A 16094-nucleotide genomic window follows, 5' to 3' on the forward strand; every position below is an offset into this window, starting at 1 on the left:
TTCGCGGCGGAGAGCCTAAAACACTCACTGCCGCTCACGGCCAGACAGCTTCCAGCCTCCTGCAGGTTTCCGTCTCCTGCTCTGTTTTATGCAGGAAACGGAAACCTGAAGTACGGAGTGCCGGCGCAGATGTGAACGAGCCCTTACAATGTATTTCACCTGTATGCCAATGGCCAGTAGATTGAAACGCTGGTTTACTGTAGTTTACATAGTAATTGGTTGCACTTAGTATTATGGGGTCTGCCGGGATTCCTCCTAAAAACGCAGAGAGAAAAATACTGCTTGTGGAAATAATTATTTTTCAAGCGTAACGAGGGACAGAATCCCTTAATGGACACTAAGCTCTGATGTGAGTCCAGCCTTTCTTATTCCACTATATATTGTAATACATAATAATGATTGTTTAGAGATAAAAGAGTCTGTCAAGATGCATCAAATACATCACACAGCATGCACCACTGTAGTTAAACTTGTACAGTCTGTGTCTCGGCTAGTTTCATACTGTCCAATTTTAAGACTGTGTCAATAAATCTCAACCCTTACTATAAAAGAAGAGTTTCTGAAACTTTGCAGACATTTACCCATCCTTGTTCCGCCGCAGTTCTCTCCTGCTCTGTTCTTCTGGCTCAATGCAGCAGGTCTGCACAGAGCTGAAGACAATAATAGCAGGCGTCTGAAGAGAGGAGCAGAAAGCTTAAAGTATAGTAAGTAGAATAGGGAGATTAATCCAAAAATAACAGAAACTGAACATCAACCAGGATAACAGACATGATTTGGTTCACACTGGTTACTTCAATATTTACAGATTTGTTTGGTTTGGACTCGTCCAAACTGAAGCGGATATTATTCTTTTCAGACTCTAAGGTATAATGAGGACTAGGGGAGGTGAGCAAACATAAAAACAGTGTTACCAATCTCTTCTGGGTTCCAGCACAACTCCCTGCTGCCTGTTTCCAGGGACCACCGAGGCCTTTGATTGGGTCTCAGCGGTCATGTGGTGTTGCACCGCTTGCATCTATACGTCACATCAATAGCAGTTTTGGTTTGGCAGTGTTTGGTTCAAACAAAACCGCTGGACAAACCTCATGAGATTCATCTTGTGAGGATCGCCCAACCCTTAGTCATATTGTAAGAGTGTCATGATTTAAAAGGGTCGTGGCCAAATTAATGGTAAGCAAGGTAAAGTGTACAATAATTAAGATGACATACAACCATCTTCTAACCAGAGATTTGCATCTTGATGCTTATGTAAGGCATTTCTCTTCCGAGAACAAGGGACCATCCCAAATTCTTTTCAGATTTACCCCCTCCATGGACAAATATCTTCAGGGTATCCAACTGATGGAGTATAAATGTATGCTAAGTAAGCAGCCACAATATACGCTTACATGTGGGCTGGATTTAATAGATTCAAGTTTTATTTATTTCCTTATGCATCTGTGAGAATTTCTTTAGCAGCATCTGAAGCCCATTAACGCCCATTAACCATGCTTTCATTCAGTGCCACATGCTCCACATTTCCATTTTTCAAGGCATTCCACGAAGCAGAAGAGTTAACAGTATGATTAAGAATTAGCCTCCCCCTGTTTTCAGTCCAAACTAACAACTACCTCCAGAACAAATAAAATTACCCGGCATTTTATTTCTAGAGCCTGTTTTCCTAATTTGTCATAGAAACAAGAACATTTTTCTGCTAGTTACCAGCAGCTGATGGCTGACACCCACACACACTGAATGACAACTGTGAGCAAATCTATAAGCATTCTTTAGGAAGGAGGAAAGGGGAAAACGCACTCCTACCATCTTCATAAGAATGCTGGCATAAAACAATAGCCCATAGCAGAAAATGATGGACCAGATCATAGTAATAGACAGCTTTGTGTGTTCAGCAAAGGAAACCTAATCTCAATGAGGGACCTATAATAATCTATGTATACAGCACAAACATATTCCACTTATCTAGAAGAATACAATTACGGTATGTTCTTTATTTAAGAAAAGTCTTCCATTTCACATAAGCTACCAGCATAGATAGGATCCTTGAGATGAGACAACCCCTTTAAAGGAGAATGAAAGCAATATAAAGAATCACATAGCTGATGTAATAAACATCAAAGGGAGTGTTTTGTTGTTTTTTTTTTAGCAACACTGAAGTATCACCATTCACAGAAAGCATTAAAAAGATTTCTTCATTTCACAGTTTCAGCAGTCTCTTATTCTCAGTTCCTGCATTTCTACCCTCCTCCCACCCTCTCTTGCTGAACAGGACACTGAGGTGTCACAATACTTATGCAGATCAGATAATATGCACATGCTTGTATAGAATGGACTCAGTGTTATCTGGGTGTTTACATAGAGAGAGGACACTCAGCTTAATAAGCAAACTGCAATTAGCTGAACTGATTGTCCTGCTGGCATTGAGTAGTTAACGGCACTTGTCCTATCTCACAGATCCTTGGTTATAGCAAAGAAAACAATGGGAGAAATAAGTTCACATAGCTGGTAAACAAAGCAGCATTTCTAAAGCAATATATTTAGAAAAAGTCTTCAATTTACATAAGCTACCAGTATAGATAGGATCCTTGAGATGGGACAAGCCCTTTAATGGAGAATGAAAGTAATATAAAGTATCACATAGCTGATGTAATAAAAATCAAAGGGAGTCTGCAGGCTCGGGCATGCACCCAATACACCATTTAGACTATTTGCATACAGAATAAAAGCTTTATTTCTGCAAACAAACATCGCTGTAGCACAAGAAAGGTTAGCTGGGGCTCGATTTCTCCAAGGTTAAAGGGGTTGTCCAGTTTCCAGTATTTGTCTGACTGGACAACCCCTTCAGTAGGTGGATTCCTGTGTGGACTCTGTTGCACCACTTACAACTGGTATGCGAATTGCATCCTTTGAAGTTTCGCCTCACAACATGGATACGTTTTATGGTGGGAGCTGTTGGCTTAGAAAAGCAGATCACCTTCTTGGACTCGGATATTTAGCACAGAGGTTGTGAGAAGAGCATCCTGCATGGCCTGCTTTTTCATCTGCTGCTTTAAGTTTAAAAACAATAGACCCTGTTATAGTTAATGGGATGTGATGCGCTCCACATGTAACCGCTATTTTTAGCGGCCTATATGGAGCAGAACAACTTATCGTATAAAGTGACAGTTTAAACCCCCCCCCATTCAAATTTTTTTATTGTAATTTTTATAATAATACAACAAGGTCTGAAACAGACCAATAGTACAGAAGGTGCAAACATACAAAACAAGACTGCACAAAGCGGGCCGGAACGACCCTGGGAGACCCCTCGACAGACCCAGCCAGCAAGGTTATGGAGATATAATAAAAAGAAATGGATGAAAGAGTGAAAGTAGGGGGAAATCGAAAACTAAAGAAAGAGGAAAATGTTAACCGTATTACATGTTAGAGATGTAATTAGAAGCAAAAAGTTCAGAAACTGACAGATATCAGAGACCAGTACAACAAGCTACACAAGTCTCACACTGCATAGAGTAACAGGACTAAAGCAACCCAAATGTCTTCACCAGAGCCTGCGGCAATGCAGGTTGGACTAGAGCTGGATTTGGACCCAGGTTATTGCCCAGGAAGTTTATTGTAAGAAATAGATACTCTACATTCTGAAGTCAACACAGAACCCTCAACAATACTCATAATGTAGGACAAACCAAGAAAGCAAAATCTAAGCCAAGATCAAATCCAAGAGAATCAGTCAAAGACCAAATCAGAAAAGAAGCCAAGGTCTGAAGCTCAGGAATCCAACAGAAACAATCAGAGCACAGAAGCCTCACTAGCAAGTATTAACTAACAGCAGGCACATGGAGAAGCCTGAACAGACTTGAATACCATTACAAAAATACAATACGTTGAAAAACACAAATTTCTTTCAGTGACATATTTTAACACCCATAACTTTTTTTTATAATATTTCCATTTACAGTTATGTAAGGAGTCTTTTTGAGGGGCAAGTTCTAGTTTTTTGTACTTTTAACTTTTTGGGGAATAGCTGACATTCTGATCATTTTTTTAAATTCGGTTTTCAGTTTCAGCCATTTTGATTTTTTCCCCCTGCTATAGTATTCACCATATTTATTTAATTATTTTTGTATTTTTACAGTTTACATTTTTGAAGATGGGGATATCTAATGTGTTTATTATTTTTGTTAATTTCTTTTTATAGGTAATAATTTTTTTTACCATTATTATTAGATCCCTGTGGAATCTGATTGTTCATGCAATATGTATTGAAGTGTAATATTTCTTCACTTTTATTAAATGTTGCAAGGCAGAATGTAATAGAACAATACTAATGGCGGGCCTGGGAGCCTTCAATAGGCTTGTGGCTGTCATAGAAATAGATCACGCCCCATCACGCTCAGAAGGAGAGGCAGTTACTGTCAATATGGTGGAACATGTTCACTGCTGCTATTGAAATGCCTTATGCAATTGACCAGGGCTTCTAAAGGATTTAATGCTTAAAATCATATACAATCATGGCCATTACACATGTTTTGTTATAGAAAAAAAAAAAAAAAAAAAGACAAATTGGGCATAATTCCACACAAAAATGGGTCAGACAAAATTGTTGACACCTTATCAAAATTGTGGGCAATTACCTATTTCAAGCATGTGATGCTTGTTCAAATTAACCTGTGGCAAGTAACAGGTGTGGGCAACAAACAAAAAAAAACAAAACACCAAATCAGAGTCAAAATTGTGAAAAAACATCATCAATCTCAAGGTTCAAGTCCATCTCCAGAGATCTTTATGTTCCTTTGTCCATGGTGCGCAACATCATCAAAAAGTTTACAACCCATGGCACTGTAGCTAATCTCTCTGGACATGGATGGAAGAGAGAAATTGATGAAAGTTTGCAACACAAAGTAGTCTGAATGGTGGATAAGCAGCCCCAGTAAGGTTCCAAACAAATTCAAGCTGTCCTGAAGGCTCAGGGTGCATCAGTGTCACTGCAAACTGTCGAAATGTGAATGAAATGAAACCCTATTGCAGGAGACCCAGGAGGATCCCACTGCTTACACAGACATAAAAAGCTAGACTGCAGTTTGCCAAAAAATACATGGGTTAGCCAAAATACTTCTGGGAAAATGTCTTGTGGACAGTTGAGACCAAGATAGAGCTTATTTGTGAGACATATCATTCTACAGTTTACCAAAAACAGAATGAGGCCTACCAAGTAAAGAACACAGTGCCAACAGTCTAATATAGTGAAGGTTCAAAGAAGTTTTGGGGTTGTTTTGCTGCCTCTAATACCAAAAAGCTTCCAAGTGTCAGAAAGCTTGGTTTGTGTCCCAAGTCATGGATCTTCCAGCAAGAGAATTACCCCAAACGTACTTCACGTAGCACCCAGAAATGGCTGCAGAAGTGGCCAGCAAAGAAACCAGATCTAAATCCCATTAAACACCTATGGGAGATCTTAAAATTGCTGTTGGGAGAAAGCACCCTTCAAGTATGAGAGAAGTTTGGAAGAGAAGAGGGGTCCAGAATTGAGGTTGAGAGGTATAAGAAGCTTGTTGATGATTATACGAAGTGGCTGATTTCAGTTATTTCTTCCAAACGGCGTGCAACCAAATATTGAGTTTAGGTTGTCTGCAATTTTGTTTGGTACAGTTTTGGAGTTGTGTGTGAAATTAGATAAGTTTTGCCTTTTTTTCCCCTCTGGTTTTAGTGGTGTTCTAATACAAACAAAGTAAATAAAAATGTGCATAACAAAACGTGTAATTGCAATTATTTTCTGGGAGAAACACTTCATTTTCTGGAAAAATTTCAGGGGTACCAACACTTATGGCTATGACTAGTCTCTGACTGCGGACATTGCTGCTGGGTCTCCACTCTCAGACCCAGTGGCTAAGGTCTTCACTCCTGAGTGAAGCAATGTTTAAAAAGTCATGAAATTTCCTGTATTATTCCGACATGTCAGGAAAGGGTTAAAAAGCTTATAAATTGGCCTACACACCACTGCTAATAGCTGCATATGAAGAAATCTGGTGACACACTCCCTTTAACATTCCACCTATAGATACATGACGTCGCTTTAATGCTGTTGGTGTTGCTCATATCAGCTTTAGAGAACCAAGGACAATGAACGAGAGACTCACCATCTATCTGCATTCAATACCCCCATTATTCTCTTACAGAAAAAGATACTTGTTTAAAGCAGAAGTGATTGCAAGAATCTGATAGAACATTATAAACAAAGAGCACAAAGAGGTCTATGTATAAAAACTGCTACATTGTCAAAAGAGTCAGCGGAAAACCAACGCAGTTCATGTCACAGAAATCATGAAGACATTTTACAAATGTTTTCAAATACATTTTTGTTTCTAAAATTTAGTATTATATATAGGTTAACATCCTTAAACCAAATTAAAAAGGCAAAAAATAAGCCCAGATAGAATGCATGAAATCTTTATAAGGCCACTCATTATTTTTAATGGAAAGGAGTGTCGTGGTCTCTTCAGACAGCTGAACATCGGGGAGGGTCTGTTGTGTCAGACCCCCCCCCCCCCATCACATACTGATCACCTATATTAAAGAGATTCTACCATTAAAACCTCTTTTTGTGGCTAAGACGTCCGAATAACCTTTAGTAAGGCTATTCGTCTCTTACCTTTAGCTGTGATCGCCGCCGCGCCGTTCCTTAGAAATACCAGTTTTTACCGGTATGTAAATTAGTTCTCTCGCAGCAATGGGGGCAGGCCCCAGTGCTGCTCAAGAACACAATCCTGCAACGCCTCTATCTTCGACTGGATCCTCCCCCTCTCTGTCGTCTTCCTCCTGCGTCACCTGCAACGCCTGCGCAGTTGGCTCTGTCAGTGAGACACCAGCAGAGCCGAGTGCGAATGTCGTCTGGCGGACATTTTTGGGAGGCCGCTCCTGCATTGAACTACAAGAGCAAGAGCGGCCTCCCAAAAATGGCCGCCGGCATTAGCAATCGGCTCTACTAGTGGCTCACTGGCAGAGCCAACTGCGCAGGCGTCGGAGGTGACGCAGGAGGAAGACAGAGAAGGGGAGGATCCAGCCGAAGATAGAGGCGTCGCTGGATCGTGTTCTCGAGCATCAGTGGGGATGCCCCCATCGCATATTCAGCGCTGGGGCCCGCCCCCATCGCTGCCAGAGAACTAATTTACATACCGGTAAAAAACTGTATTTCTAAGGAACGGCGCGGCGGAGATCACATCTAAAGGTAAGAGACGAATAGCCTTTCTAAAGGTTATTCCGATGTCTTATCCACAAAAAAAGAAGTTTTAATGGTAGAATCCCTTTAGGCATAGGTCATCAATATACATCACAGGTAAGCCCTCTGTATTCTTCGAGACAAAGAATCTTTAAAAGTTGTCTGTCACCAGATCCCAGCATATCCAGCAACCCAGTGCTCAGATAGGTGGGGGTCACCTGAATTAAACAATGTCTTCCCCTTATGAATCTGCATCTCCAATGCCAAGATATCGCCATTTTGTCAATATGCAAATGAACCTGGATGATTTCATGCATCCAGGTTCCGGACCAAAAAACAGGTAGCCGCAACTGAATGCTGGTGCACTGCACTGGCATCTAGTCACGCACTCCGCTCCGGATTAGGCCCAATAGTCCGGAGGAGGGAGTGTCTTCAGACCAATTCGCGAGGCAAACCGGCCTGAAGAATGAGCTCTTCGCTTCTTTTTCCGAGAGCTGGAACAAACAGCTCGTGGAAAAAAGACCTGACCGTCTCCCATTGATTTCAATGGGAGTTGTCTTTTTGGTCAGGATTTTGAGATGCGGCCTCAAAATCCTGACCAAAAAAACCCATGTAAACTTACCCTTAGACTAGGCAGTCCTAAACTGCACCAGATTTTCCAAAGTGTTTAATACTGTTTGATAGTCTGGTACGATTTTACACTATCTAATCTAACTTTTTACCACTTATTAGCTGACATTTTGGCGCAACATCCAAAATGTTGGGGAAATGTCTGCCTCACAGTTTAGCATATTAAGCCTCACACCCTTTGCCAATATGCTCCATGTCGTACAAGGCACACAAACTCTTATAAAGAGTCTACAACGTTGGGCAGCAGGAGCCCTGGGTTTGTATCCAGCCAAGAACAACATCTGCAAGGAGTTTACATGGGTTCCCTTCAGGTACTCTGGCTTTCACCCGCAATTCAAAGATATACCAGTTGGGAATTTCGATTGTAAAGCCTACTTGGTACAGTGTTGACAATAACTCTGTAATGTGCTACAGAATATGACGCCACTATATAAGCAAGCTGAATAAATAAATAAGATACAGAAAATGGAGGTGTAATTCATGTACCCCAGTTCCTCCAGAATTCTGGCTCATATTTATTAGTTTATCTGCCCCATAGTCTGTGTGCCTGTAATGTATATCACTGCAAGCCATACAATATAATATGCGATGACTGCTTCCATATGAGAAGTAAACTCATAGTGGTTAGGTTACCATACGGTCCTGCAGCACTTGGGTTGCGGATCTGAATATGAGCAAGGGCAACATGTGCATGGAGTTTACATGTTCTTCATGAACTTGTGTGGAATTCCCACACTCCAAAAACAGGATTAGATTAAGAGTCCCATAGGAGACAAACACTGATGTGATTCTAATCTGTGAACAACGCTGCAGAATATCTTGGCACTATATAAACAACAGGAAATAATAGACAATAACTGAGGGGCGCTCTCCAGTATAGTCTATACTGAAATTTTGGTAAAATTCATTATTGGTAGACAAATTAAAAGAGGTTATTCTTTACTGATAATAATGGGTAAATCGTAATTTTTTTTAATTTTTTTTTTAAAGAAGAGAGAAGGGAGAAAGGAGAAGAAAGTGAGAGAGAAGAGAGGAAGGAAGGAAGTACGGAAGAAAGAAAGAAAGAAAGAAAGAAAGAAAGAAAGAAAGAAAGAAAGAAAGAAAGAAAGAAAGAAAGAAAGAAAGAAAGAAAGAAAGAAAGAAAGAAAGAAAGAAAGAAAGAAAGAAAGAAAGAGAGAACCGTAATCTGATAGGCGTCATGCTATAAGAACATCATGTACTTTATAGACAGATTCAAGGTGGAGAGAAGATGCCACCCCATTATCATTAAAGAAAGTCCATATAAAATGGAGGAAGACTGTTTCCCTAGTGAGTAATAGGAGTTCCATGGTTGGACCCTCACTGCTTGCACACTGGACACATATCCTAAACTAGCCAACTTTGATAAATTGAAAGGAAAGGACATGTTTAATTTCAACAGCTTCCAATAATTTTGTTCTCCACAGATATATGCTGCTGACCTAGCAGTCTGATATGGCTTACCCTGCTCTCCTTAAAGGTGACCTTTTGACACCTCCACCAACTGTTTGCATTCTTTAATAATCTCTTCACCAGTAACTCAGCCCCCAACATTCTTCAGCAATCTGTATCCAATATGCTAATTAGGTCCTCAACTGTCAGGCGGATGGTACCCATGGGTCTCCTCCATCCCAGCACCACCCATCTGATAGTAGAGCCTAACTACCATATTGGAAGCTTAAACTATGGGTACTGATTGCTCAGGAATGGTAGAGGCTAGAGAAAGAAAATTCCAACTGTGCTGGAATCAGTGGAGTGCTACCTATTGAAGTATCCAAAGACCTGGAGATGCTGGAGGTGGTGAAAGGTCTTCTTTAACAGAACATGCATATGAATAGGGGATGGGGTAGTGTATCCATTTTATCTGGAGTTTCTATTTAATTAGAATTATACAGTTGATTCAATTTCACAAAGTTTCCATATGCATGTGGCATATAAGTACAGAAAATCCTTCTATGTGCTAATGGTAAGGTAGAACCTCAACCGCCAGATTATGGAGAAATCCAAGCTTCTCATAGAGGATTATTGTGACATCTGGCTAAATGAAAAAGGTAAGTAAAGGCAATCTGGTAAAAGTCAGCAGCAATATACTTATGAGGGTCATCACACAACAAGACTACCCAAAGAAGATCTTAACTAAAAGATTTTTGAAGGGAATAATCTATGTCTTTGGCAACCAGTTAACCAAGTAAGAACGGGAATTAATGGCACAGGACGCCTTTGCATGCACAGTCAGTGCCTTCAGCTAATGTATATTCTGCTATGCTGTGGCAGTGTTAAAGGGTCTGTCAAAGTGACAGTTTCCCATGTGAACTATCCCATCCAGGACAATGGCATCACATGACCGGGTACTGTGAGAGAATTACACCATGTTGTGAACAAAAGCCAAGATTCCATTCAAACAGACAATTCAGCCAGACAGTCAGATTAAACAGCCGCGACCACATTAGTCCAGCTACAACAGTGCAATATGTAGAGCTGTGTACTATGGGGCGCTCCATTCTCAGATAGGCTAGCCAATAGCCATTTATCCTAACGGGAAAGAAAGGACTGTGAAGCAAACCTATTTACATGTACCCCAGAGACATGTATATTACAACTAGTAGAAGTGTCAAACCATTGACCAGAAACATCTACGTCTGTCAAATACAAGCAAGGAAAATATTCAGATTTTAGGTGGTTTTGTAACAACACACTATCGGTTTGTGGTTACATTTAATGGACGATACTTGAACATTTTTTCTGACACTCAGCAAAAAGTAATACTTTTCACCACTGACATTACAAAAAGGAAGCAGCAGAAGTGTAGCCAGTATTGGGTAAAATTCCTTGGAAACCTCAAAACATGGAAAATACAGAACACTGGTGTTAGGTTAACACACCCTTAAAAAAAATAAGTCAACCATACCGGAATTTGTAAGTGTGTTATGTGGTTATTTTATAAGTAATGCCATGAAACAAGTGGGCAGATTAAATTCTGAAGAGGTCAGCTTTACTACTTTCCTACCCACATATCACCATACAGGGCCTCGTGTAGTTATACTTCTTTATATACATCGTCATATTTCAAGCTGACTTAAGCCTGAGATATGGTTGTCAAGATTGTTATTACAGCCTACACATCAGAATCTGCAGCCCCTGCCTTGACACACTAACTCTTATTTAACGTTAATATGTGGCTATAAAAGACAGCTGTTGGGTTTGAAAACAATGGACGCCAGCCAAGAGAGGCATTATTGGAGAGGAACAATTGAGAAGCAACTGGTTTGCTTTCTAGGCATCTATCATTTTTCGTTTGGGCAATCGTGTAATGGACTGAAAAACTATTAAGTGTACAAAACCAGGAATGTCAGACTGAACTGGGGTAAGTCATTTTCTATTATAAGGGGAGTCTGGATTAAGGGTCTGCTATATTGCTAGAAATACTGTCACTCTTGTCCATAGGCTGTGTCTAGTACTGCAGTTTAAAGCAATCATAGGAGTTGTCCTATTTGTTCAGACAAATGTTATTGTTTGTTGTTGTAAGTTGTACAATGTTGCAATATACTGTCTGTATCAATTCCTTGCTTTTTTTCTAGATCTCTGCTTGCTGCCAAATTGTTTACCTTCACTCCATGGTCACGTGATATACAGTCCATGTCACGTGATATACAGTCCATGGTCACGTGATATACAGTCCATGGTCACGTGATATACAGTCCATGGTCATGTGATGTACACACCTCGTTAACAGATGGGTGTCTAATTACTGTGCTGTGACTATAACGAGCTGTGCACCTGTGTGTACATCACATGACCATGGGCCGTATATCACATGACCATAAACTGATTTTTATTCAGTAGAAGCAGAATGAAAGCAAACAGAGATTTCCATAAGCGTGATACAGAAAGTAGATTGGAAAAATATATCGTTTTTCATTATATAAACCATAACATTTAACTCAATACCTTTAATTGTATAAACTGAACAACCCCTTTAAATTGATTCACATGAGCTTAAAGAAACACTCCATCCCTGCTGCATTCATTCTCTCTGGAGATGAGCTCTGCACTCAGCTACCTCTGTTGCTCCCATAGAGAACAAATTGAGCAGAAGAGCGCATGCTTGGCCTCCTGCTTATCAGGACTGAAGAACTAGACAGTCACCAATCATTACTTTATTCCCCCATATTGTCAATGGGGGATAACTTCAAAACTCAGTAAACCCCTTTAAGAATCTGCAGTGTCCAAGGCATCTTAAAATCTTGTTTCTGGTGTATTTCATGAGCTCTATATTCCCCCATGTATAAAAATTTTCCTGTAGTTCACGCAAAGAAAAATGGCAAAATGTCAAGTCATAATGTATTTCCTTTTATGATATGAAACCCCCCTCTTTAATACAATCTGTACAATGTACAATCTGCATATCCTCCTCCAGTGTGCGAACAATGAGCTGTTATAGTGAATATCATTTAGGATAAATCAATCATCTACCACTTAGATCAGCACATCCTTCTAAAGATAAAGGAAGAATTTTTTTTCATTAGGCTTTGCTGTTCCTTTACGACACTCAGTATAAAGTTTTATGATTTTGTATAAAGCTTTGCCTTTTTATTCATGTTTGAAATATTTTTGTATACAGAAACAGGCTTGTTTGATGTATAAGGTACCCATCCTATATGTGGATGCAATACAGCTTACATTGCCATCTCAAATAATACTAGTTTCATACTATCCTTGGGCTTTCCATTCTTCAGATTCGCTTGACCTGAAAAACAGAAACCCTATCTGCTTAAACAGCAGTTACATGTGGAGAGTATAATGGAGTCTGCTGGGTTTCCATCGATTTTATACTGAAAGTTCTGCTTGCCTAGGACACACAGGATAGTTATGGTTACAGATAGAGTCATAATGCTATAGTTGGCTTTGAGGGGGCAAAAAAAGGGTTAATACTGGAGACAATACTGTGTCTCCCATTGGCCAATGGATGTGCAATACATCATGGCATGTCAGGAATAGGAAGATCCAGCAACTACACTGATGCCAGACTTCTCACAGACATGCCCGCAACAATGGAGATGACAGCTAGAAGAAATTAGTGGAGTAACTTTTGTCTAAAATTAAATTAATAATAATAATAATAATAATAATAATAATAATAATAATAATAATAGACCAAGAACTGAAGTAGTATGTAAGCTTAAACCCAAGCATTTTTTTCAGATATGAGTGAAATGTTGTTAGGTGGTGTCAGTACTCTAAAGATTCTCCGGTATAATCTGACCAATGTTGCCCAAAATAAAAACTAATGTATATCTTAGTGTGCACTGTATGCAATACAATCCCTAAACACATACATTTCATATCTCATATGCCATGGACTGCCATTACAAGCCACCACCAGCACAGATCATCAATCCAGTCCAGACAGCGCTTTTCACTACAATAGCCATTTGGCCAAGGAACACAAATATCGATCAATGTGTGAGCGCCCTTATACTTCTCTGTACTGGGTAAACTAAGTCCAATTAGAAGTTCATCCAGGACCTTACGTGACTCAGGACCCTTTTTTGTTTTTTTATTTAAATAAAGTATAGGAGTTCTGACAGCTTTGATTGTCAAAAACATATATAAAGCTGGACATACCTCCAATACCTGTTGGCCAAGCACTTGTTCAGCTGGCATCTCTCTCAGTCGACTCGTATCCTGAACAGGGAGGGGGACGAAGGTGATGCACTTTTCCGTCCAGGCAAAAAGTTAACTCCCCTGACATTTGCCATCAGAGGAGGGTAGCATTGCCCCCGTGCATATTAGACTGTCAGCCGGTCCCATCTAAATTGGCAGGATCAGCCAACACACATTGTGAGACCACAAACTCAGCCCCACTACAACTTTATCTGCCTTACATGTATCAGGTAGTTTCTCAGTCATAATTTACCATTTACAAAGAAAGAAAAAAAATGTTGGCTCACTATCAGAATGCTATCGGAGATCCCTGTACTGAATAATGGCAACTCACTTTGCAATCCAGCTGTTTTTCATGATGACAATACTGAACTGTTAAGACAGCTCTACATATGGAAAAGCACTCAGTGGTTTTATTGAACACATCAGATCTCTTCACCTCTCCGTGACATATTGTGGTTCTGTAATAATACTCTATGGAAAAAGCAGATATGTGGTTTTAATTTTAACCGGGAGATTAAATGTTCCATCAGACATGTCAGATATCCATAGTAAACTGTATTCACATGTAACCCTTATTACTGCGCAGTACAGCTAGATAGCAGACTACCAGCCTATGGAAACAATAACATACTTTATGCCTTACTCTAGGATAGTGATAGAAAATAACACTACTGATAAACTTAGATGGAATTTAATAGGGGAATTCATTACAGTTTCATGCCAGTTTCTTGGTACAAAATAGTCTCAAACATTGAATAGCAAACTAGTGGTGTTTTTGTGCCAACTTCATCAGCTTTCTGAAAGTGGGTGGGCATTGATCCGCAACTTATTCATCATATACGCCACTTTTGTGGTAAAGGAGCTGGTGTAGAGTCTCGCCATGGGGGACACGCCTAACTCATGACCAGGCAGAACCTCATCATGAATTGAGTACACCCTCCACTGTCACATGGGACAATCCTCCAATGGTGCAGGGGTCTACAATATGTAGGTCTTTATATCATTATATAGCACACATACATGAGATGAAATTTAGATGCATTGAACGATTTTCACCACTGATCAGCTGCATAGCGGACAAGGTTAATCTAATGCAGATGGCCACGTCTACTTCAGAAAAAAGACAGACATCTACTAATCCAGGTCCAGATTCAATGTCTACATTTACCCCATTGAGTTCCATGCAAAACTGATAACCCTGCAATTTTCTGTCAACTTGTGTGACTGTCCCACCAGGGAACTAACAACTTGCAGCAGAGCACCAGAGTATTCTCATAATCCCAGCCCCTGTGCTTCTAATCCCATTTTTACTTGTCAGCAGGTGGACTGCTCGAAACGTCACACAACATCTTTAACTATGCTCCCCAAAAAAGACAAGGCATTGTTTAGACAATGGGTCACGTCAGGCCGCAATGAATGCATTAGGAACTGGTCAGAAACCTGCTGTGTAGAGAAATTCCATATAGCAGCTTTAGATCACTGCACAGAGACCACTTGCAGGGGACACCCAGAACAAGCCAGAATCACAGAAATGTCTTATGTGAAGCAGAAGAATAGGATTCTGTCCGACCCTCAATAACATCAGACTGTCACTGTGTCATACAAATAGTGAAGAGGAGAAAATATGTGAATAGAATGGACCGAGACCAAAGAACTTCATATGTAACGCCATGGTAGGAATACCAAATAAACCAAGTGAAATATGGACACGATCTCAGCTATGTGGCATATACACACTATAGGTCAGGAATAAGTCGCATCTATTTACTTTTACTTTTTTGACTTCTATCAGCTATGTTAACATCAAACTTTTTCTCTGTGCTGCTCTGTATGAAACGTCAGTCCCTCATTACTAAGCTAGAATCACACAGGCAGTTTTCGATGCAGTTTTTTAGCCAAGCCACACAGCAAGTAAAACTTTTTACTTCTGTTTTTACTTTTAGATCTGCTAATGGCTTCCAAAAAAAAAAAAGCATCACAACTGCACGTGTGACTCCAGCCCTATAGAGTGTGGTTTCCACCATATACAGCACCCCCTTACAAGACGACATCATTACTTGGGGACTTAACCTATACTTCACACATGAAATCAATTCAAGTGAATAGGGGTTATTCACATGACTGTTACTTTGATGGAGTGCGCTAACGGGACTGCCAAAATATAGGTCATGTTGTCCCTATTTTTGTCAGTTTTCATAGATCCCTCTATACACTCTAATATACGGGGGTTTCGGGATAATGGCCGCTCCTTGGGTGCAAGATGGCAGTGAAAGTAGTAAGTTTTTCACAGCCGGTTTGCACTTTGGTTGTGTAAATGTAGCCTAATTGAGAATACACTTTATTATGACGTTAGACGACCAGTGCTGCTATCTGGTCATATTACTTAGGGCTCATTCACGTGTTGGGTTATACAAATGTATGATGTCACTGTTAGAAATGGATAACAGATGATCCTACTCATTTTCAGATCTTGTGCTGTTCACATTTGATTCATTTTTCCCGGACGTGAAAAAACAACTATGTTTCCACCTGTCAGAGTAATATTTCTGGGTCCAGGCAGTGGCATCCG

General features: G+C 40.0%; 1 protein-coding gene across 1 annotated transcript in view; it reads right to left on the reverse strand.

Moving 5' to 3' along the window:
• GPM6B (glycoprotein M6B) overlaps positions 1-16094 on the reverse strand; it is a 105606-nt gene that overhangs the window by 88908 nt on the left and 604 nt on the right. The gene's annotated exons all lie outside the window — the stretch shown is intronic.

The sequence above is a fragment of the Leptodactylus fuscus genome, chromosome 2 (genome assembly GCF_031893055.1).
Source record: "Leptodactylus fuscus isolate aLepFus1 chromosome 2, aLepFus1.hap2, whole genome shotgun sequence".
Classification (NCBI taxonomy): Eukaryota; Metazoa; Chordata; class Amphibia; order Anura; family Leptodactylidae; genus Leptodactylus; species Leptodactylus fuscus.